Here is a 23,293-nt window from a genome sequence, read left to right as displayed (position 1 = left end):
TACCCAGTACACATATATACAATGGAATATTACTCAGCCATAAAAAGGAACGAAACTGGGTCATTTGTGGAGATGTGGATGGACCTAGAGAGTGTCATATGGAGTGAAGTAAGTCAGAAAGAGAAAAACAAATATTGTATATTAATGCATATATGTGGAACCTAGAAAAATGGTATAGATGATCTTATCTGCAAAGCAGAAATAGAGACACAGAGGTAGAGAACAAATGTATGGATACCAAGGGGGAAAGGAGGGGGTGGGAGGAATTGGGATATTGGGATTGACACATATACGTATTGATACTATGTATAAAATAGATAACTAATAATATACTGTATAGCACAAGGAACTCTACTTAATGCACTGTGGTGACGTAAATGGGAAGGAAGTCCAAAAAAGAGGGGATATATGTATATGAACAGCTGATTCATTTTGCTGTACAGTAGAAACTAACACAACATTGTAAAGCAACTATACTCCAATAAAAATTAATTTAAAAAATAAAAAATAAAATTACATTTCTCAGGGACTTCCCTGGTGGTCCAGTGGTTAAGACTCTGCACTCCCAATGCAGAGGGCGCAGGTTTGATCCCTGCTCAGGGAACTAAGATCCCACATACTGTACAATGCGGCCAAAAAAAAAAAAAAAAAAAAACCCAAAATTACATTTCTGAGCGAGGCTGAAACTGCAGTTAGGTGTTAAGTTTTAGTTTGCTTCTGCGGGGCTTAGCATTAGTGACTCCACTTTGGACCTACTGATCCTTTTTTAACACTGGAAATGTATTAGTCAGGCTCTTAAAAAGGCTCAGCTCATCCAAATTAATTCAGTTGATGAATTACTCATTAGGGAGAAGAGGAGCAAGGCAGTGTGATTCACAAAACCTCTGATCAAAGAACGGGAGAAACAGGGGTTCTCATAGGAAGTTCCTCAAGCCCGTCTTCCAACGCTGCATTCCTTAAGGGGAGGTTGGAGTGGACTTAGTTTAAAGAGCGACACAACAATGCAAACAAAACCACTCCCTGACACTGGGCCTGCGCCACAATTGGCTCAGACAGCCAGGTCTCCTAGGTTCTTCCCTTCAGGGACATGTACTCCCAGGTCTGCAAGAGCACAGTGTGCTGCAACCCACTCTTGGGTAGAACAGAAATGCCATCTTGAATATTTACTGTTTTCTATTACTCTTTATCTACCCACATCCCAAATTAAATGGGTGTCATCAGAACTTTAAAAAGTGAGGGCTTTTGGTTTTTATTTTATTTTTTTATTTAGAAACCACATACCAACATTTAAGGGCATCTTATAATAGTTGGTGAAACAGACAAAAGATGCTGAGAACGAAATACTTTTAAATAGAAAAGTGTTGTATGTGATTACTGGAATTGATATGTATGCTAAAAATAAGAATTCCAGTTGTTTCCCCCCTTTTCCATTTATTTTGTATACAACAAATATTAACTGATTGCTTACTATTTACCAAGCACTGCCCTAGATGCCGGGAATACAACTGTGAATGTAAGGGAGGAAAACCTTTTTCTCTACCCTTCTTAATTTTGGGGGGGCTTATTTATTAATTAAGACAGATTAACAGGGGACTTCCCTGGTGGCGCAGTGGTTAAGAATCCGCCTGCCAATGCAGAGGACACAGGTTTGATCCCTGGTCCAGGAAGATCCCACATGCTGCGGAGCACCTAAGCCTGTGCGCCACAACTACTGAGCCTGCGCTCTAGAGCCCGCGAGCCACAACTACTGAAGCCTATGCGCCTAGAGCCCGTGCTCCGCCACAAGAGAAGCCACCGCAATGAGAAGCCAGCGCACTGCGACAAAGAGTAGCCCCCGCTCACCGCAACTAGAGAAAGCCACGCGCAGCAATGAAGACCCAACGCAGCCAAAAATAATTAAATACATTTATTAAAAAAAAAAAAAAGACAGCAAACTACATTTGCATGCCTTAACTAGGGAAGGGCAACCATCAAGTTTCAAGGAAGCATCGGGACTGTGGACGTTGTCCATTAGCCTTGTAACTTTAAAAGGAATTTATCAAATTTAGCAAAACAAGTGACAACTAACCCTGCAATCAGGAGACCAGGAGAAAGGGAGTAAAAGATGGCTCTGGCTGCACACCTAGTCGGGGCTGCGGCACCCAGAACTAGGAAGCTTTGCTCTCCTCTGGGTTTTGTCCCTCCCAGATTTCTGAGCTCAGGAGCAGTCGCTCTGCACTGCAGCTTGAGCCAGTTGCGGAAGACCTAACCAAGCCCAGCCCAAAAGAAGGAACGGCTTCGGGGCTGTTTGTTTCTCTTTGATAAAGGAGCCCTTCCTTGTTCTTGCTTTTGCTCTCTCTGGTATTCGATGCAGCAACCCCCCAGAAGCGATTTAGAGTGACTGGTAAAACAAAGTATACCAAAACCTCGCAGCAACCAAAAGGATGAAGTTCCTTCTGGACTGCCTCCAGCTTCTGCCCTTACTGCTCATCTGCACCTTAAGAGTCTCTCCTGAAGCTTTTCATTCCGAAGAAGAGAAAAGCAGTCACCGGAGAAATCGTCCTGATTACTGGAGCTGGACACGGAATTGGGAGACTGACTGCCTATGAATTTGCCAAACTTAAATGCAAACTGGTCCTGTGGGATATAGATAAGGTAACAGTGCTTGCTGTGTTTTACTTTCTGGTACCTTTAATCTGTGTTGCATTTTGCTGGCAACAGCCCCCTACAGCATCTCTGTTAAGCATGTAGAAAAAAATTACTAGTTTTGCCATTCTATAGATGGGGGAAAAACATGGATTAATTAATGTGTTGATGATCACATGATAAACGAACATAGAGCATTTGATTCCCAGTTACTGCCCATCACCAATTTGACATTGTAAATTTATCTTCACTTTTGCCCTGAAAATAATTTGTAATCTCCTCCTGAACCTGATTTCACTGATCCTGCTGTCTTTTTTTCTTTCTTTCTTACTTTTCTTTCTTTTTTTTTTTTTGGCGGCCCTGTACAGGCATGTGGGATCTTAATTCCCCAACCAGGGATCAAACCCGTGCCCCCTGAATTTGGAATGTGAAGTCTTAACCACTGGACTGCCAGGGAAGTCCCTGATCCCTCTATCTTAATCATATGGAAAAAGTTAAAGCCGGATACGAGTTCGGATTCTCCTCCTGTTAAGTCGAACGGAGCTCGGTTAGTTCCTGCTAGGGTGGAAATAAATCATATCATGGCTAGTGGTCATGATGGGAAGATCGATCATAGTTGTTCTTGTGTTGTGGTGAGGGTGAAAGACCCGTTTATTAAGAGTACAGATAAGAGGATAATTGGTAGTGTTACTTCATCTGAGATCTTTGTACTCCTGCTCGTAGCGCCCCAATTAGTGCATATTTTGAGTTGGAGGCACTGAACAGTTCAGAGTGTTCAGAGTTACATATATATAAAATGGAATCTCTGTCTTGTACACCTGAAACTAAAACGACATTGTAAATCAACTATACTTCAATAAAATTTTAAAAAAAAGAAAAGAAAAACAAATAAGCATGAGGAAAGCAGTGAATTAAGGCAGCAGTGCCTCTCTAGCTGAAGGAACCTAAAGGAGAAGGAACTTCAAATGGTGGCTTAGAACCCCAGTTTATAAAGCAGCTTCAACAAAGAGTAGTGCGTTTGTAGACGAGAGATGACATGGGAAGCAGGATTAGGCTTTCAAGGGCAGCAAAATGTGGGAAGTTAAATCCACAGAAGAGAATTAATGGAGTGAGGTTTGTTTGCAGATTCCTCTGGTGTCCACTCTGGGCTTAAAGCATCTGCATCCACAAAAATGAGAAATTATATCCCACCTCCAGGCAGAAAAGGAAAATTTTCTGGGTTTTCTTCTTAATTGCTTTCTGAATAATTTTTTAGGTCAAAAACGTTTATATAGTGGTGACATATACTAGTTTCTTTCAAGTGCAACTTACAGAGGAATGATTCTCAAATGTTAGGGTGCACCGGGATCACCTGGTCAGCTTTTTGTAATGTAGATTGATTTCTTGACTCCCCACCCCACCCTGTGAATTTCTGCTCAGTAGGTTGGAAGTGGGGCTTAAGAATCAGTAGGTTGAATAAATGTGTGCATGGTTCTGATGCTGCTGGTCTGGACAGCACACTTGAGACCCTGGGCAGGCCCTGCTTGCAGAGGGGTCCTCCCTGTACCTTCTCCACACCTCCACCACCCACTTCCCCAGATTTTTCTTAATAATGTCATCAGAGACCCAGGTTTCCAAGCACACAGAATAGTCTCAGTTCCTACTGCAACGCTTCTTCTCGGTCTGTTCAATATTACGAGAGTTTTCTCCATCAGTCTCTTGAGTGTTTGAACATCCTGCGAGCAGAGGCACTGACTGCCTTTTAGTTCTGGACTCTCTTTTCAAGGATGCTTGCGTGAGGAACTGCTTAGGAAAATCTATATACAATCACCCTCCAGAGCAGTGGGAGGAGAGGTTGCTGTACAACATAATAAAGATGATGCCTCCCTTTGAGGCAGAGATTGGGCAGGTTTGCCTGCAGCCCAGTAGAGAAGCTTGGGATGTCCTGGCCTGGAGGTTCCTCGGCTGTGCTGTAAATTTGCTGCGTGCACAGCATCCATCTAGGCCCATCCACGATGAAAGGACAGGGGGAACTGACGCTAGCATGGAGCTCATGCTGCCCGCTATGCCACAAGTGAGAACATGCTTTGCGTCTGATCCAAGATGATACTGTTCCGCCAGCATCCAGGAAACAGGGGCAGGCTAACTTGTTAGCTCAGAACTAAAGCAAATCTCAGATCCTTCATAGTTCTTAACATGTACATTCGCAAATGTTTTACACCACACATTGTAAAGGCTTTACTCCCCAGATCTTGATTTTTCAATGTCCTTCACCAGTAAAGGCAGGTAGGGTGTCATGGAGAAATGGTTGGAAAGAACGAGACTGAAAGCGCACGTCTGACAGCAGAGCTGTGTTCGGAGACTAGTGAAGACCCGCCAGAAGGGTGCAGAGGCAGGGCAAAGGCCCCGACAGGCCCAATACAGAGCACTCTGGACCTCAGCAAAGAAGATAAGGGATTATACACATTGGAGAAAAAAGAATTCATGAGCCCAAGAGGTACCTTTAAAAAGGCCAGAGGGGGAGTCAGGGAGGGAAAGGTCTTCTTTAGAGAGGATGCCAGCAGTGAAGTGTAGGCATGCAGAATTAGAGAACCACCATCTGCTACCCACAATGCCACCACTGAGCCAGAAAGAATCCTCACTGGTGGTCAAAGTCTTTGTTAGGGAGCTGGGTATCAGGGACAGACCACTTGGCCTGTGATGATGAAGGAGAAAGGGACCTTTCTCACGGAGACATGCCCAGACACCACTTGAACCAAGTGCCCAAACTGACACTGTGCGTCCCCTAATGGGATGCAGTGGGAGGAACTCTACATCGCCCAGGTGATGTCCTGGACAAAAATGTTCAATCAGAATTGAATCACGAGGAAACAATGAGGCAAATCTAGAATGGGGAACACTGCAGGAGACACCTGGCCTGAAGTTTTCCTAAAAGTCAATGTCTTGAAAGACAAAGAGGGGGAGGGACAGGAGCAGTGTTCTAGATTGAAGATAATATGGGGGGTGAGGAGTGTTTTCATTGCCTTGATGATGCTGGTGCTTTCATGCAATATACTCATGTCAGCCCCCATGAAACTGTGCACCTTAGTTTGTACTTTATTGCTTGTCAATCATACCTTGATAAATGTATTTTTTAAAAGAGTCAGGGAAGCTTTTCTAGATTAAAATAGCTGAAACAAAATGATAATGTACGAACATTCATCGAGATCTGAATTTTGAAAATAAATTTAAATATGGCTTTGCAGCGATTGGAGAAATGAATGTTACGTATTAATTGAAAACATATTCCTTCATTACAGTAATATTGTGTAGGAGACATTCTCATTTTTAGGATGTTAAACTTGAATATTTAGCAGGTGTCTGAAACTCCCAAATGCTTTAGCAAAACAATTTAAGAGATAAACAAAATGGATATATGGAGAAAAATAATACACTGTGGCCAACATGTCCATTTGACAGTTGGAGGGATAGGTATATAGGTGTCAATTTTACCATTCGTTTCATTTTTCTGTAGGTTTGTAATTATTTTTAAAAAGAGTGGAAAAATAGGAGTGTTTGCTTCTTGAGAGATCGATTCCTGGAATTAAGTGAATTGGTGAGTTGGAACAGACTCAGATACAGTCACTTTTTAAAAATATTATACCCTACCATATTGTATGAGTTACTTCGTACAGTAAACTAATGAGGATATATTATTATTAAATTATGCAGAACAATCTCCTTCCCATCTTTGCACCCACTCTCACTCCTCAAAATCAGAACGTTAGAAATGATTTTAACACCATTTGATGTGTACATATCGAGCAAAAATATACCGAAGTTCTAGGCATTTCTATAAGTGTATAGTTGATAACATACCTAAAAAAAAATGAAAATGAAAGCTAGAAGTAAGGTTTTGGGGTCAATACTTGCTAAGGTCTCCTTGTCCTCTGAGTTTTTTATAATCTACTAATTCCCTAACATTTCCCTTTTTTGGGAGGCTGATCTAACGCTAATATAACTTACAGAGTAACTGATTTGTGCCCCTTAACGTGGAGAATATACATCTACACTTACTATTAACAACATCGCTGTGACTTTTTTTTTTAATTTATTTATTTTATTATTTATTTATTTATTTAGGCTGTGTTGGGTCTTTTCTTGCTGTGCACGGGCTTTCTCTAGTTGCGGTGAGCAGGGGCTACTCTTCGTTGCAGTGCACGGTCTTCTCATTGCAATGGCTTCTCTTGTTGCGGAGCACGGGCTCTAGGCACATGGGCTTCAATAGCTGTGGCACACGGGCTCTAGAGCACAGGCTCAGTAGTTGTGGCGTATGGGCTTAGCTGCTCCGCAGCATGTGGGATCTTCCCAGACCAGGGCTTGAACCTGTGTCCCCTGCATTGGCAGGCAGATTCTTAACCACTGCGCCACCAGGGAAGCCCTCGCTGTGACTTTTGACTTATATTTATTTGGCAGATAACTGAGATCACCCCAAAGCTCAAGCTCATTCCGCTTCCCCCGCACATGGCTTGTCTCTCATCCTTCCATAAATCCTCCTTGTATGGAAGTCTTACGAATCATGCTTTACCTCTTTTGGGACTTTTTGGGGAGAATATTCTCAAATCAGGAATTAGCACGTCAAGGAGGAGTAAAGGTACAGATCTAAGTATTTTGAAAGAGACAGGCTGTTGTCACAGCCCAGAGAAGTGAGATTCCCTCCAGGTGACCCCGAGTAAATCACCCCTCTCAGCCTCCCTTTCTACTTCTGTCTATGGGAGACAATTCTTCCTACAACAGAGAATTCTCATAAAGTTTTCATGGGAAGTTTGACTAAAGCATAGAGCAGAAGGTCTAAACTATAGTAAAGTACTCAATAAAAGGTAGCTTTTATTTTAAAATGAGAGAGCAAAGAATACTGGAGGAAAGGCTGATCTAGCGAAAGGATATCCTTTCTCCAAAAACTTTATTTTCCCATCATGAATACAACACTTTTCCATTTAAGGTTTTTTGCTCACAGTTGACCCCCCCAAATTGAAATATTTGTGTGGATATGGGATAATTTCTAAGACCCAAAGTTAAGTAAAAAAAGGGGCAGGGGTGTGGTTAGAGAACACTTCTCCTCTCAGTTGTGGTTTAAAAGGCATAATGGACATTCACCTATATGTGCAGAGACCACTTCCAGTATAGACCTAGAGCTGGAAACATTCAGCTGTGACACGTGCTGCAGTGGCCAGTAGAGGACTGAACACCCTGCATTATTTTTCATCTATTCATATCAGTTTGGTTGTTCAAAAGCTTTCCAGCAGATGGTGCTAGACACTATTCAGTGCACAAGTCCTTAGGACAGGAATTTGTGTCCACAATGAAAGTAAAAGCCTTACCCCCTCTCCCGAATGGAAGGTCATCCACACTGAAACAGGGCAATAACTGCATTGCTTTAAAAAAAATACATTGAAGTATAGTTGATTTAGAGTGTTTTGATAGTTTCTGGTGTACAGTAAAGTGATTCAGTCATATTTATTATTTTTCATATGTATATATATACATATGAAATATATATTTTTTCTTTTTCATATTCATTTCCATAATTGTTTATTCCAGAATATCGAATATAGTTCCCTGTGCTATACTGTATGTCCTTGTTGCTTCTCTATTTTATATACACTAGTTTGTATATGCTAATACCAAACTCCTAATTTATTCCTTTCCCACGCAATTTAACGTGAGGTAAACATAAGTATGTTTTCTATGTCAGTGAGTTTATTTCTGTTTTGGACATAAGTTCATTTGTATCATACTTTAGATTCCACATATGAGTGATATCATGTGATATATGTCTTTTTCTGCCTGACTCACCTCACTTAGTATTATAATCTCTAGGTCCATCCAAGTTGTTGAAAATGGAATAATTTCATTCTTTTTTATGGCAGAGTAGTATTCCACTGTATTATATGTACCATATCTTCTTTATCCATTCATCTATCAAGGGACATTTAGGTTTCTTCCATGTTCTGGCTCTTGTGAATAGTGCTGGTATGAACAGAAGGGTGCATGTATCCTTAAGAACTATAGATTTGTCCAGATATATGCCCAGGAGTGAGATTCCTGGATAATATTTTTAGTTTTTTAAAGAATCTCCCTTGTGTTCTTCATAGTGGCTGTAACAATTTACATTCCCACCAACAGTATAGGAGGCTTCGCTTTTCTCCATACTCTCTCCAACATTTATTATTTGTAGACTTTTTGATGATGGCCATCATGCTGCTATAAATGCCATTATTTCATTCTTTTTTATGACTGGGTAATATTCCATTGTGTGTGTGTGTGTGTGTGTGTGTGTGTGTGTGTGTGTGTGTATGTATATATATATACACACCACATCATCTTTATCCATTCATCTGTTGATGGATGGTCCCATCCAGTCTTAACTGGCTCAGATCGAACTAGACACTGCTGACTCCAAGTCCCTGGAAAATCACTGGGGCCAACATCTTACTGTTTGTGGAGGACATGCAAGTCTTAAAACGACCTTGATCAGTGAAAGCAGGTGAAATAGATTAAAGCCACGGTTTCAGAAAGACACCTCTTCTTTCCTGGCAAGGACTTGATCAGTGAGAAACCCTGAACTCTTTGCTACAGCCCTCCCAGTGTCCTTTCTGTCTATAAAAGAGCTCTCCTCTCCATATGTGCTGGGGACTTGCACATGGCTTGCCATGGTGGCAGATCCCAAACAGCAATTCTGTGAGAACCAACCCGTCTTTTCTGGAGAAACATCTGGCCATCTATTTGTTTCAGGTTAGCAAGAGGGAGCTTTAAAATGGCACACTGAGGCTTAAAAGCCAACACCAGTAGGGGACCCACATTTTCTCTTATTGTATTCTCTGAAACAAATTGCAAAGCCCCACTCATCTCAAGGGGGCTGTAAAGGTATATGTATCAAGAGGTAAAAAAAAATGATGTTAACCACAATTCTTGAGTCCAATTAGACACTCATGAAATTTACATTAATGCTGAGGGCTAGAAATAAAACTTTCCAAATACAACTTATAAATACATAAACATAGAAACTGTTAATAATTTTGGCTCAATTTGATAGCAGTTGTTCCATAAGTTCATAAAAGATATTTCTTTTAAGTAAAATAAGCCTTAAAACAGTTTTCATTAGGAGAATTATAAAGCATTATATTATTACGAAATTTTTGTGATTCGTCAGAAAAAATCACGGAGTGTGATGTCTAAACACAATGGAATGAAAGAAGAAAAATCTCTTAACTGAGAAAGGCTTCTGTGGATGAGGATCTAGGAGCTACGTAAATGACTGGAGTGACGTGCTGAAGACCAGAGGTGGGTGGAGGTACGTCCCGACCGGAAACACACAGTCACACACACAGACACATTTCGTGCTTTGCGTGGTTCTTTTTTTTTTTAATTTATTTTATTTTTTTATTTTTATCTGTGCTGGGTCTTCGTTTCTCTGTGAGGGCTTTCTCTAGTTGTGGCAAGCAAGGGCCACTCTTCATCGCGGTGCGCGGGCCTCTCACTATCGCGGCCTCTCTTGTTGCGGAGCACAGTTTCCAGACGCGCAGGCTCAGTAGTTGTGGCTCACGGGCCTAGTTGCTCCGCGGCATGTGGGATCCTCCCAGACCAGGGCTCGAACCCCTGTCCCCTGCATTGGCAGGCAGATTCTCAACCACTGCGCCACCAGATAAGCCCCCTGGCAGGAGTTCTTTAGACCCAACCAAGTTGTCAATTACTTGCCGCGTAGTCTTAATTTGGATGTTCGGTGGTCGTCTGGGTGGATCTTTTCAAGTCCAAAGAGATAGAGCAATAGGAGAATGAGAAAGACTGAGGGGGAAAAGCCTTGGCCTCAGTGCGCTTCTTCACGGCCAGAGAGCTGGTCTCTGCCAGACCCTGCAGGCGACGTCAGCGGCCACTTAACGGGCTACTTGAATCTACATGGCTCAGGATAAGTCCCAGCCGCCCTTCAGAGGGGAGCCATAGCCCAGTAGGCGGATCGAGATTATGGCCTTTGAGGCCCTGCACTGGGTGCCAGAAAAGATGCTGCAGCAAAGAGAGTGGGCGCGAGAGGACGGCCACATCCCAAGTCACGTCTGCGTCCCTGGGATGGCTGCCCAGTGTGGGTTCTTGGCTTTGTGCAGGCAAGAATTCAAGAGCAAGACGTAGTAGAGTGAAAGAAGGTTTATTCAGGGAGATACACGCTCCATAGACAGAGTGTGGGCCATCTTGGAAGGCAGGAGGCCGCGTGGTTCTGATATGTACAAAATTCTGTCACTCTGGTTAGTTAAAGAACACATCCCCCGGTGGATCAAATGTCATCAGTAGTTAACCAGGGTATATTAACCATATTTCCATAAAGTGTAAACTATCTGGACCCAGAGGGGGTCCCCAGCCAGAGAGGATTACTGCCAGGCCTTGAAAGCTCATGAAATTGGTTCTGCTGGGTTTCAAATCTGCCCTAGCAATGCGGTGCTGCCACACCCGGGTCTTCTCTCCAGCACACATTGTCTAACAGCGACTCTCCTAAGTTCAGCTATTTTTGCAATCTGGTTAGGCTGAGGATCTCCAAAATCATCAAATCCTGCTTTTATTTTATGTTATTTACTTATTTATTTTCTGACTGGTCCCCTTAATCGATCTCCCTCCTCTCACGTTTTTCTGTAAACAGCAAGAAGGAACCAGGCCACACCCTCAACCCGTTGCTTGGAAATCTCAGCCAGATATCCAGGCGATTCCCTCTCAAGTTCTGCTTTCCACACAGCTGTAGGACACAATTCAGCCATCTTCTTCTCCCGCGATATACCAAGAATCACCTTTCTTCCAGTTTCAAGTCACACGTTCCTCATTTCCACCTGAGTTCTCACCAAAGCACCTTTAAAATTCACGTTTCTGCCAATATTCTCCCTAGGACAGTATGTGTATTCTCAAAGGCTAAAGGTATTCGTCATGAGCTCCCTGTTGGGCTGGTTAATGACATTGTCATACCATATGGGTTAGAACACAGAGGACTAACAATACTAGTAGGGAAAACCAGAATCCTGATGAAATGCCTTCAAGGGCCAATCATTCCATACAGTTGAATCTCCTAGGATAGGTGATTTGGAATCGATGTCTGTCTCCTCTTCACGCTTGGACTCAGAGCAGTCGGACATCAGACCTTATCACTCAGTTGACACTTTTCAGAAATTTCGTAAGTGATCTGGAAGTCAAGTCACTTGACTTCAGTTCTTCTTTACTTTTCTTTGCTTATTGACTCTGTTCTTGGCCACGAGATTGACAAGAATCAACTGTGATTTTATACCAGTTCCCTGCTTGCCAGGAGTCACGTGAACAAGAACTTTTCCCGTTAGAATTCTGTGGCCTTCAAGGGGGGGGTTACAAAGGAGGGGCCAGAGCAGGGGCCCTAGGACAGTGGTGTGGGATGCAGTGACAGAGGTTCAATCTAATGCCCACAGGACTTGCAGCTGGACTGATTGGTTGGGATTAAGGAATGAGAATTCAAAGATTCTTCCAAGGATTTCTGCATTTGCACTTGGGCAAATGATAGTTCCATTACTGAGATGTGGAGAGTAGGAAATGAGTTGTTTTCTGAATTGCAGAGAAGGTTGCTGGAAAATAGGAGATACATTTTACCTATTAAGGGAAAAATCATTTCAAAGATGCTGAGACAAGACAGTGTGGGGAGTTGCTGTTGTTCATTACTGTATTCCCATCTCCTATAATGGTCCTAGTTATTAATTAATAAGCGCTCAATAAATATCTGTGGTACTCATTAACTAGCTAATTAATTCTAGAATATGCAAATCTTATACGTCAAAACCATGGTCTAGTGCACACGTTGTTAATTGATTTTGTCTGCTTGGTGCACTTGTAAGGCCAACACTCTCTTTCCTTTCCTGTAAGGTGTGACTAAGCCCTTAGCTCTCATCACAACAGATAAAAAGTAAAATCATCATTTATCTTCCAATCACTGCCACTTCCACTCTCCAGTGCAGACTTTATTTATGCAAAGGAGAATATTACTGATGTGAGAAAAAACATGCTGGTAACTTGGTCTTGGACAGGGCTGTGACCTGCCTAAAGATGGGGTAGGGCTGAGGACTGGAAAGGGCGAGGTCATTCTAACCTCTGCTGCACTGAAGCCGTGGGGCACAAGCAGGAAGCAGAGTCAGCGGACGCTCAGGGGACACTGTACTGTGTGCACCACTACCCCCTGGCCCTGGGGTTCCTGCTTCATTCTACACCATCCTGGACGCTCTTTTCAGGCTGGAAACCTGACCCATCATCAGCACACCTGTCTCCTGGGCTGGGACTTTGCACAGTTTTTCTTCTGTGTGTCAGGCAGGTCCAGAGCTGGTCTGTGTACACTTTCCCCTCTGGGATGAGGGGCCCTCCAACCCTGGACTAGGGACCCACTTGATCTGTGGGTGCAGGGAACATAGGATGGACTCAGCCAGACCCCTGAACCTGAGGGGTGCAGGCCCCTCCACGTGCCCAGGGTGCCAGAGATTGTGCCCGGGAAGAGCAGGGGAGCCCGAGGGTCTGGCATCACACCTCCCCAGGGAAGAAGCCTTTCAGATTTCAGTTCCTTATCAGTGAAGATGGGGTTAAGTGGCCTTGAGAGGATCATGAGAAGATCACAGAGGTGCAGCGGAGACCTTGTTATCACCAGGGCCAACGGTGCCTGACCTAATCAGAGCAGACCCTCCCCTCCTTTCCCCTCCCCTGCCCTCTGCTCCCTTCTGGGCAGCAGGTCTGAATACCCTCTTCCCTCACAGGACCCCATTCCCCAGGGGGAGGAGCCACGGTCTTTAGGGAGGGACCCCAATAGCTCCATCCCCCTCCTGGGGGTGTATATAAGCCCGGGTCACATCCTGGACCACACTATCTGGTGGGAGAGCAGCCTGAGGACCCGGCCCTGTGAACCAGGAAAGAACCGCAGCCCCAGATAAGTGGGGATCCAGGAGGGGGCACAACTGGGGGCTTCCTGATCCCCTGCGCTGGGCCCAGCCTAGGGATCCACCTCCAAGGGAATCCAGACTTGGGTTTGGCTTATGTAAGAACACATCCTTTATTAGGTTTCCCAGTCCCTCAGCGGGCCTCGTCCTAGGTCACCTAAATGTTGCTGAGAGTGCAGATGCCCAGTTCCCGCCCTGTCCGGGGCCCAAGGATGGAGAGACTGATATCTTTTGTGACAAAAGAAGCTGGTCTGAAGCCACTGTGGGATCCCCCTCCGGGATGTCTCTGTCAGAGGCAGTTTGTGGTGTCAAACAAAATTTCAGAAACCCAGACCTGATTGAATTAGAGATATTTATTTGGGGGTTGTTAGAACTGCAGCCCTGGAGACCCAGATGCACTTGAATTGTCATCCCCAGGCTACAAAATGGGGAAGGCTTATAATGGCAGAAAACTTTCAAGATTACATAAATTGGTTATCAAGAATTAGGATTGGAGCTGGCAAGAAGTAAAGGTGCTTGTTAAGCAAGGAAGGGTTGGCTGGGGTCGAGACGATTACATAGTTGGTGGGTGGCTGTGATAGTGAAACCGCAAGGTTGCCACTAGAGCTGTTAGCAGACACTCTTGAAAACGGCTGGTGGTGTCCTTGAGTTTGAACCGTTTCCGAAAACTCAAGTTCTCAGTGATGAGGGGAGGCATTTGAAACCACAACGACAATGGCCACCTTGGTCCACTTTGATTTTTAAATGACTTTAAATCCATCACCAGTGTGTAGGTGGGGAGGAGAGTGATTAGAGCTGTGGGGCCCAGTATGATCTTGATCTTCCTCAACTTCATCACTGCCTGCTTGCAGACACAGAGAGTACAAGTAAGTTGCCCAAAGTCACTCAGCTCCTAGGGGAGACCAGAAACCTGGCCAGGCTTTTAGTCATTCGACAGCTTAGCCGGGGACTGAGGGACTATTTGGAGATGCCATCATGGCGGGATTACACGGAGCTGACAGTCACGTGTGGGAGGCAGATTTCCAAAACCTGGGTAAGTTTACAACAGCCAGCGTGGAAAGAGTCCCTCATCCTGTCCTTACAGCTCTGGCACATTTTGTTGGGGGAGGTGAGCCCTCATGGAGTCGGGAAGCGGGATCTGGGGGAAGGGACAAGTGAGCTCTGAGCTGGGCAGCACAGGAGACAAGTGAGGGCTCTGCTTGTACAAAGGCGCTGGGGCCAGAGGGGGCTGGACCTGCAGGAAGAGGGCAGGAGGTTGAGCGCCGCAGAGGGCTTGGTGCTGGGGGAAGCTGGAGCTGAGGGAAGGACGCAGTTCCTGTGCAGGGAACAGCAGTCCTGCAGGAGAGGGTGTGGTTAGATCCTGGCGTGGTGGGAGGAGACTGGAGGGGCCCAGCAGGTGGTGGTGGGCTGGGTGGTCAGAGGCTGGTGCAGGCACCCAGGGGAACATGTAGGGGCTTGGGCCAGGTCGTCAGTGGGGACAACAGAAGGTGTGGTCTTCGACCACAGCACCCTGAGCATGGCAAGTCTGGGGTGTTGTTAGTTGAGTAGCATGAGAACCTCCATGTGCCAGGCCTGCCGCTAGGCACATTTCCCCTCCTCTGTAAATCCTTTCTGAGCTGTCACAGGTCACAGGGCCATAGATGGAAGAGCCAGGATTGCAGCCCAGGCAGCCTGGCTCAGAGTCTCTGCTCGCTCACCCGACCAGGCTTCCTCTCCTTCTGGCTCCACTACCCTGTCTGTGGTCTTTTACAGAGCTCTGCCAATCAGACGAGGCACAAAGAACAATCTCTCTTGTTTTTCACACTGATGTCTCTGAATTATTAAAAATGATCTGCTTTGACTTCATAATTGGCCATCTGTTAATCTTCTTCACCCATTTTTGTATCCTGATTGTTCATTATGTTTGCTTGAATTGCTTGATATAAGCTAATTAAATGCTTGAAGCAATCATGTAGTTTTCTGATTTTCAAAACTTTGCCTCCTCGGCCAAACAGATTGAACGTATTTCTCTATAATTTACTTCTATAGTCTGTGGTTTTATGGTCACTTTTGCTTTTATTAGACATGCACATAGAAAACTGCTTAAGCCTGTAACCCTGCACCACCACCCAGATGAAGAAATAGATTGTTACCAACACCCCTAGAGCCTTCTCACCTTCCTCCCACTCACTAGCCCATCCCTCCTCCCCCAATACGAGCACTAATGCTGAGGTCTAGCACCATGAAGTCATTTTTCCCGCACACACGGTGTGTATCCTTTTGTGCCGGGCTTTTTGTCGCACCATGTTACATCTTTGAGATTCATTTCAGGTTTGGGGTGAAGAGTACTTAGTGTCCACGCAATGCTGATTAATGTTCCACTGTATGAATAGATGGTAATTCATTTACCATCTAATGTTGTGGAACTTTGGGGTTATTTCCAGTTTGGACTTGGGGAAAGTGTTCCACTGATCCTTCGTAAATGTAGTTTTGTGCAGTTTGTAGCCCTCCTAGTTTATACTCTGAATGGTTACACAGCCTGAGTGACATAACTGAGTGTATGTTCTAAGATAGTTAATAATGCAAAATAGTTTTCAAAAGTGGTTATGCCCGGGGCTTCCCTGGTGGCGCAGTGGTTGGGGGGTCTGCCTGCCGATGCCAGGGGCGCAGGTTCATGCCCTAGTCTGGGAGGATCCCGCGTGCCGCAGAGCGGCTGGGCCCGTGAGCCGTGGCCACTGGGCCTGCGCATCCGGAGCCTGTGCTCCGCAACGGGAGAGGCCACAGCAGTGAGAGGCCCGCGTACCGCAAAAAAAAAAGATTTGCACATGGCAAAGCATAGTGGAAAGTGATGGGGAGTGTCACCCAATTTGCCATACCCAGTAATGATTTACATAGCATTTACATTGTATGAAGTATTGTTAAGTAATCTAGGGGTGATTTGAAGTATACAGGAGGATGTGCATAGGTTATAGTATGCCATTTTATATAAGGGACTTGAGATCTGTGGATTTTTGTATCCTCGAGGGTGTTGGAACCAGTCTCCCTGCAGACACCAAGGAACGTCTGTATATATGAGAGCTCTCTCTATTATGCATGCAACTTTGCTGTAAATCTAAAACTATGGTAAAACAACAAAGTTATTTAAATACCATATGAAAGAGCGACGCCGCGATGGTCTGTGGCTCTTATGTGCCAGGCAGGAAACAACACACATCATGTCTGCACTCATGTTATCGGCTAGTTCTAGTGACACGACACCACTTGTTTGCAATGTGGCTGGGATCCTTGGGAGCCACCTTGCATGCAGGCTACTATATCCTTGAAAGGAAAGGAGAAAGAAAGAAGGAAGAAGGCAGCCTGTGGGGGGGTCCCAGTGTGTGGAAACCTTTCCTCCTTCACAGCTCCCTCCCACTGGTGCAGGTCCCGTCCCTATTCTTTTGTCTCTGTTTATTCTTTTTTGTTTTGCCCTACCCAGGTACGTGGGGAGTTTCTTGCCTTTTGGGAGGTCTGAGGTCTTCTGCCAGCGTTCAGTAGGTGTTCTGTAGGAGTTGTTCCACGTGTAGATGTATTTCTCATGTATTTGTGGAGAGGAAGGTGATCTCCACATATTACTCCTCCACCGTCTTGAAGGTCTTCTCTAAACCTTTTGAATTGCTGGTGGCATCAGCTTCCCCTTTTTGTTTGTTCTTTTACTATGGGATGAGTATTTGGTTTTAATTTAAATACTCTGAGATACAAAATATGACTCATTCCCTATCACAGTTCATGTCACACAAGATTCCTTAAGACAGGAACCCCGTCAGTATGATACTGAATCCTGAAAGGCTGGCCCTGCTTTGTACGGTACAGTGTAATTCAACAGGATGGGGCCAGCCTACCTGCTAGATGCTAATTAACCTAAAGAGCTCATTGTTATGCATTGAATCTCCTTTGGACCCATTGCTTTTAAGAATTACCATCGTCTTCCCTACAAGACTACTTCAGAAGTTGTCTGGCTTTTACCCTCATGCCTCCTGTGTAAAAACTGAAACTGTTCTAAATTTATCAGTGATTAGTTTCTCAGCCAAGGAATATTTTTTATGTATGTTGCTCTCTGAGGCACTTTACAGTCTTGAGCTCTGGTTGCTCCAACTTGTTTTAGCAAGTTGCTCTTCCTCTCCTTCCCCTTCCTGCATATGCCTGCAAAGGCACGCAGCAAACTTCTAATATGTAGTGTGAAACGTATATATGTATGTGTGTACGTATGGGCACACACAGGCATGTCTCTGTGCGTTTATACATATGCACACGTACATTATCTATAAATTCATCTAAAAATGCCTATACCTCTTTCCTGCAGAAGTGAGATTTAGAGGGAGCAGGTCTATGTGTGCCATTTTGTTTTGTAAACCCTTTTTTAAAACAAAACACAACAGTAAAATGTATTTACTTTCTTTGCCATTTGAAAACAACTTTTTAAAGAGAAAAAGCCAAGTTATTTTTGTTGCAGGAGAATGGGGTGAGAGAGGATGGTCATGTCCCAGGTCTCAGGTGAGTCCCTGGGACGGGCTGCCAAGTGAGGGTCCTTGGCTTCCTGTGGGAAGGAATTCAAGAGCTAGCCATATTAAGTGAAAGCAGGTTTATTTAGAGATACACACTTCACAGGTAGAATGCAGTCCATATCAGAAGGCAGGAACAGCCCTGGGAGATAAACGTTTCAAAGACAGAATGCAGTCTGTCTCAGATGGTGTGAGCAGCCCCGAAATGATATACAGTGGTTAGTTTTTATGGGCTGGATAATTTCATATCTAATAAGTAGGAGGATTATACCAACTATTCTGGGGAAGCGGGCATTTCCAGGAATTGGGACACCATCCACTTTTTGGCCTTTTATGGTCGGCCTCTGAACTGTCATGGCACCTGTGGGTGTGTCATTTTGAAACCATGCAACTCAGATTGGGACTTGGACCCGCAGGCCAGGACTTGAACCCAGCCAAAACCCAGATCAGGACTTGACCCCCTGTCTTTTAATTGAGATCACATACCTGGTCTCAGGACTTAATGAAGCTTAGGTTCTTGGTGTCTTGTTGCAGAAAGAATTCAGTGAGAGACCAAGCGAAGGTAAGAAGTGGATTTATTTAGAGAGATACACATTCCATGAACAGAATGTGGTCTGTCTCAAAAGGCAAGAACAACACCAGGAGAAACACACTCCACAGACGGAGTGTGGGCCATCTCGGAAGGTGAGAGGCCCCAAAGTATGGGGTGGCTAGTTCTTATGGGCTGGGTAATTTCATAGGCTAATGAGTGGGAGGAGTATTCCAACTGTTTTGGAGAAGGGGGTGGAGATTTCCAGGAATTGGACCACCGCCCACTTTTTGAGCTTTTATGGTCAGCCTCGGAACTGTCGTGGCACCTGTGGTTGTGTCATTTAACATCTGCTAACGTATTACAATGAGCATATAATGAGGCCCAAGGTCCACTGGAAGTTAAATCTTTCACCATCTTGATGCCAAAAGCTCAGCTTCTCTGTATATCGGTGCTGAATCCAATCTCAGAGACAGAGTTTTGGGTGAAGTAGAAAAGGAGAGCTTTAGTTCTTTGTGAGGCAAAGGGGGACACAGCAGGCTCCTGCCTCGAAAAACTATGTGTCCCCACTTGGAGAGGTTAGTGAGAAGTTTTATAGTAATGGTTCAAAGGACGTGTGATCAGCTTGTGGACATTCTTCTGATTGGTTGGTGGTGAGGTAAGTAGGAGTCAGCATCATCAACCTTCAGGTTCCCTGGGGTCTACATGCTTGTGGGCAGCATACCATCGTTGTTAAATTTTCCCACCTGGAGGGGGTTTCAGTATCTGCAAAACAGCTCAAAGATATTGCTGTGTGTATCCATTGATGGGAAACCAGGACCTTGCACCAAGGCTGCACTACTGTTTCTCTTGACTGTTTCTCCCTGGTCTCACATCCCCTCCTTTCTCTAATTAACAATTGTTTGAATCTGCCGGTTGGAACTCAGGGAAGGTCATGGAGGCAGGTCATGGAGGCCCTGCTCAGTATCAATCTTGGACCTAGTTGGTTCTACCCAGTTTTTGTCATGTCCTCAACAGCTATGTCATTCTTTTAAAAGATGTACCCTATCCCATTCCCTCCTGTTTCAATTTAGCATATGCTAATGTATCACAGTGAGCATATAATGAGGCTCAAAGTCTACTGGAAGTTGAATCTTCAGCCATCTTGGGCCCAGTAGGTTCTAACCAGTTTTTGTTGTATGCTCAATGGCTATGTCATTCTTATAAAGGTTGTGCCCTGCCCCCTTCCCTCCTGTCTCATTTTGATACAATTATTTTTAGAATAAAAAATATTCTGCTTAAATATGACAATAAACAAAAGAAAGAGTTTTATTTTATGCAGATACTTTTTTCTCTTTAAAAGATAAGTAAACGGAATAATTTTTAAAAGTCCTTGAAAGGAGAGGAAAGAAAATTGGGAGGAATGAAGCCAAACTTTGTTGAATTAAGTATGAGTTGTACAAACAGAGAAATACACAGATCTCTGGTTAAGTAAGCTGAAGTGGTGATCACTACACTGATCTGCCTCAGTGCAAAAAGTGAGGCCAAGGGCTAAGCAAGGAGAATGGGTGGCTTGTGCTCAAAAAACACAAACCCCCTGATGGTTTTCCAGGAGAAGTTTTTATAGGCAAAATTTGGGGTGAGGGCTGCAGGGTGTGTGACTTTATTCTGTTTGCTTGGTGGTGAGGTAACAGAGCAGTGCTCCAGGAATCTATTGCTCAGCTGGAAGTTACCATCCTCCCCTTGGGTTGAGGCCTTAGTTCCTACAGAAGAACTCAAAGATAGAGTTATGTATATTCCTTCAGGAGGAACCAGGACTGTGCACCCATGGCTGCATTGTTTCTTTTTTCTTTTTTTAATAAATTTATTATTTTATTATTATTATTATTTATTTATTTATTTTGGGCTGTGTTGGGTCTTCGTTGCTGTACGTGGGCTTTCTCTAGTTGCAGCGAGCAGGGGCTACTTTTTATTGCCATGCGCGGGCTTCTCGTTGCAGTGGCTTCTCTTGTTGTGGAGCATGGGCTCTAGGCATGTGGGCTTCAGTAGTTGTGGCTCGTGGGCTCAGTAGTTGTGGCTCACGGGCTCAGTAGTTGTGGCTCACGGGCTCTAGAGCGCGCAGGCTTCAGTAGTTGTGGCTCACGGGCTTAGTTGCTCCACGGTACGTGGGGTCTTCCCAGACCAGGGCTCGAACCCGTGTCTCCTGCATTGGCAGGTGGATTCCTAACCACTGCACCACCAGGGAAGTCCCTGCACTACTGTTTCTTGACTGCTCCTCCTTTGGTTTAGCATTCTCTCACTTCCCTGATTAGCAACTATTTGAATCTGCCCTTTGGTACTCAGGGAAAGTCTAGGATGCTGAAGCCTTTTTTCCTACAAACAAGAAACGGGGGACACAGAAAGGATTTGTACCCAGGGAGAGCCCACAGGGTCCTGCTTGATTTCAAAGGCGTAAACCCATGAACCAGACATTTTTCTTCATTTTTCAGTTGCAGGTCAGGAAACTATTTTTAATTTCACATTATATAATTTGTAGCTTTAATAAATAGTTTAAAACTTCTCTTATATCCTAGTGCTTAAGAGCATATTTTGGAAGGCGCTTGGCTTTGTATTCCAAGTACTACTATTAATTTACTAGCTGTATGTAGCTAGTGTTACTCTCATTTTCTTAGTTCCTGTTTCCTCATCTAAAAACGGGCAAAATGATACTTAATCCCATAAGGTTTTGGGGAAATCACTTTGCAGAGGCGGAACCCCTTCTTTTCTCCCTTCTTCTGTCCCATCCTTACTAACAAGTGCACTTTAAATTAAACCTAGATAATTAAAAAAAAAGAAAGAGGGCTCAAACACTTTAAAAACAGAACGCCAAAAATTACAATATGAATAACAGTCATCTAAAGTCTTATCACAGGAAAAGAGTGTTTAACAGAAAACACGATTTTTAAAAACAGATTGCAAGTTTAGAACTTTTTTTCATTTTTCAAAGCTAATATTATTAAAAGATTTTTCCAAATGCTGAAAAATTAGAAATATTTTTGTTTTGGTTTACTTATAGTATTTGAACTTTTCATGACACTTGTGGCTCAGTTTATACAAGTCATATTTAGTTAAGCATAACTATATCAGTTATGAAATACAAAAGCTTCCTTCCTTTGGAAGGAAGAAAATAGTGGGCAAACTGACCTACTAACACATCATCACAGGAAACATTACATTAAAAATAGAAAAACAGAAATGGCTATATACCAAAATATTCTTTGCTCTTAACACCAAGTCAAAGACTTTGAAGAATATTATATGGCCACTTCCATAGCAACTGCCACAGAACAGTTGATATAAGGTATCATAATAACTTGCAAAAATAGAGTAATGTGATAATCCTGAAAGTGTACAGTCAGGAGATGGTGTAGGTAGTTCTTGTGGATTCTTCGTGTACAATCAGATGACGAATTTCCAGAGGAGGTTGATAGGACTTTTCTGCAGAGCAGCTGACGGGCCAGAGCCTCAAATTATCAACCACACTGTCTCTTACCAAGACTCATTGGAATCCAATTATATGATTTTATAGTAGGATGAGAGCTTAGATATAAAATGAAGCTGGGGCTAGAATCCGGTGTTCTTTCCTTGATCACTCTGGCCAGGTGGAAGCCAAGAATGGAAGATGAAATATAGATCTGGAGTTTAGGGAGTGAAGTCATTTGTTGAAGTGAGAACAAAGGGAAGAAACGGAGGGTTGGAATTCAGGCTCTAATGTGTTAAAACAAGGCTATAGTTACTGATAGGACTAGAATTTCCAATTTTTATCTTTTTCCTTAGGCTCTGACATGGCTCAGCTCATCCTGTACTTATCTAAAAGCTTGATATTTTGTTCATTGTCCTTTTTCTTTTCAAAAATGTTGTTACTTGTCTTGACTACTGAGGTTTTGGGCACACCCTTAAATTTTGTGCCCACTTATTCTAGTACTGGCACCAGGAGAGTGAAAATGATGAAGGGACCAAAGCCCTCACTGATTTCATGGAGTTTGGAAGGGACTGAGCCAAGAAAGAAGGGATCAACATTTACGTCTCTTCTTTGGTCCACTACTCTGTATCTGCTCACTTCACTGACTCACCCATGACTCCAAATTGAGGTGGCACCGTTACTTCTGATACCCTTAGCTATCTTGATTAAACTATATAAAATTTATTTTCCTTTGTGTTCTGAAAATGTTAGAAATTGCAAAGAACTTTTAATAGAAAAATAATAAAACAAACACCAAATCACAGAGAAGGTAAAGTTGAAAGTACACATATTTGACACTCCTCTGGTCTCACCCTTCACCTTGCCAGTGAATAAAACATGGCTCCACTGCCATGGACTTATGCTGGTGTGCCACTTTCAACGTACATGCCACTGGTTATTGAGTTTTTAAATAAATTTTGTGAGAATCTTTGCCTTTCCTCTGATAATCTTGAATTAGGTAAAAGATCTGCACTGGCAGGTATGATCAGTCTTAAATGCCCCAATGAAAAGGAACAATGGAAAAAGAGACAAGTACAGGAACATTTCTACCATGCTGTGCTCAATACTCTGAACTTACACAAGTAAGGACAACTAGACACTCAAATCACTGAGTGTTTTATTGAACAATTACTGAAGTTGTATGAGCAGAAATCTATAACCATTTAATTACGGCTGGTTTTTAACTTTTTCTGTGAATGTGAGAGTC

The 23,293-nt window shown here is 43.6% G+C and overlaps 1 long non-coding RNA gene and 1 other non-coding gene across 2 annotated transcripts in view; both read left to right on the top strand.

Moving 5' to 3' along the window:
- The first annotated feature begins 531 nt into the window (after positions 1-531).
- On the top strand, positions 532-604 carry TRNAG-CCC (transfer RNA glycine (anticodon CCC)). The gene has a single exon. It is a non-coding gene; the product is annotated as a tRNA-Gly (tRNA).
- A 292-nt stretch (positions 605-896) lies between these two features.
- The window catches only part of LOC132519630 (uncharacterized), a 111,755-nt gene continuing 89,358 nt past the window's right edge, over positions 897-23,293 (top strand). The window contains exons 1-3 of the long non-coding RNA XR_009540216.1: positions 897-2,634; positions 2,994-3,172; positions 9,797-9,937. This is a non-coding gene — a long non-coding RNA (uncharacterized LOC132519630). The remainder of the gene's footprint in view (positions 2,635-2,993; positions 3,173-9,796; positions 9,938-23,293) is intronic.

The sequence above is a fragment of the Lagenorhynchus albirostris genome, chromosome 4, assembly GCF_949774975.1.
Source record: "Lagenorhynchus albirostris chromosome 4, mLagAlb1.1, whole genome shotgun sequence".
Classification (NCBI taxonomy): Eukaryota; Metazoa; Chordata; class Mammalia; order Artiodactyla; family Delphinidae; genus Lagenorhynchus; species Lagenorhynchus albirostris.
This window is presented reverse-complemented; position numbering and strand designations above follow the sequence as displayed.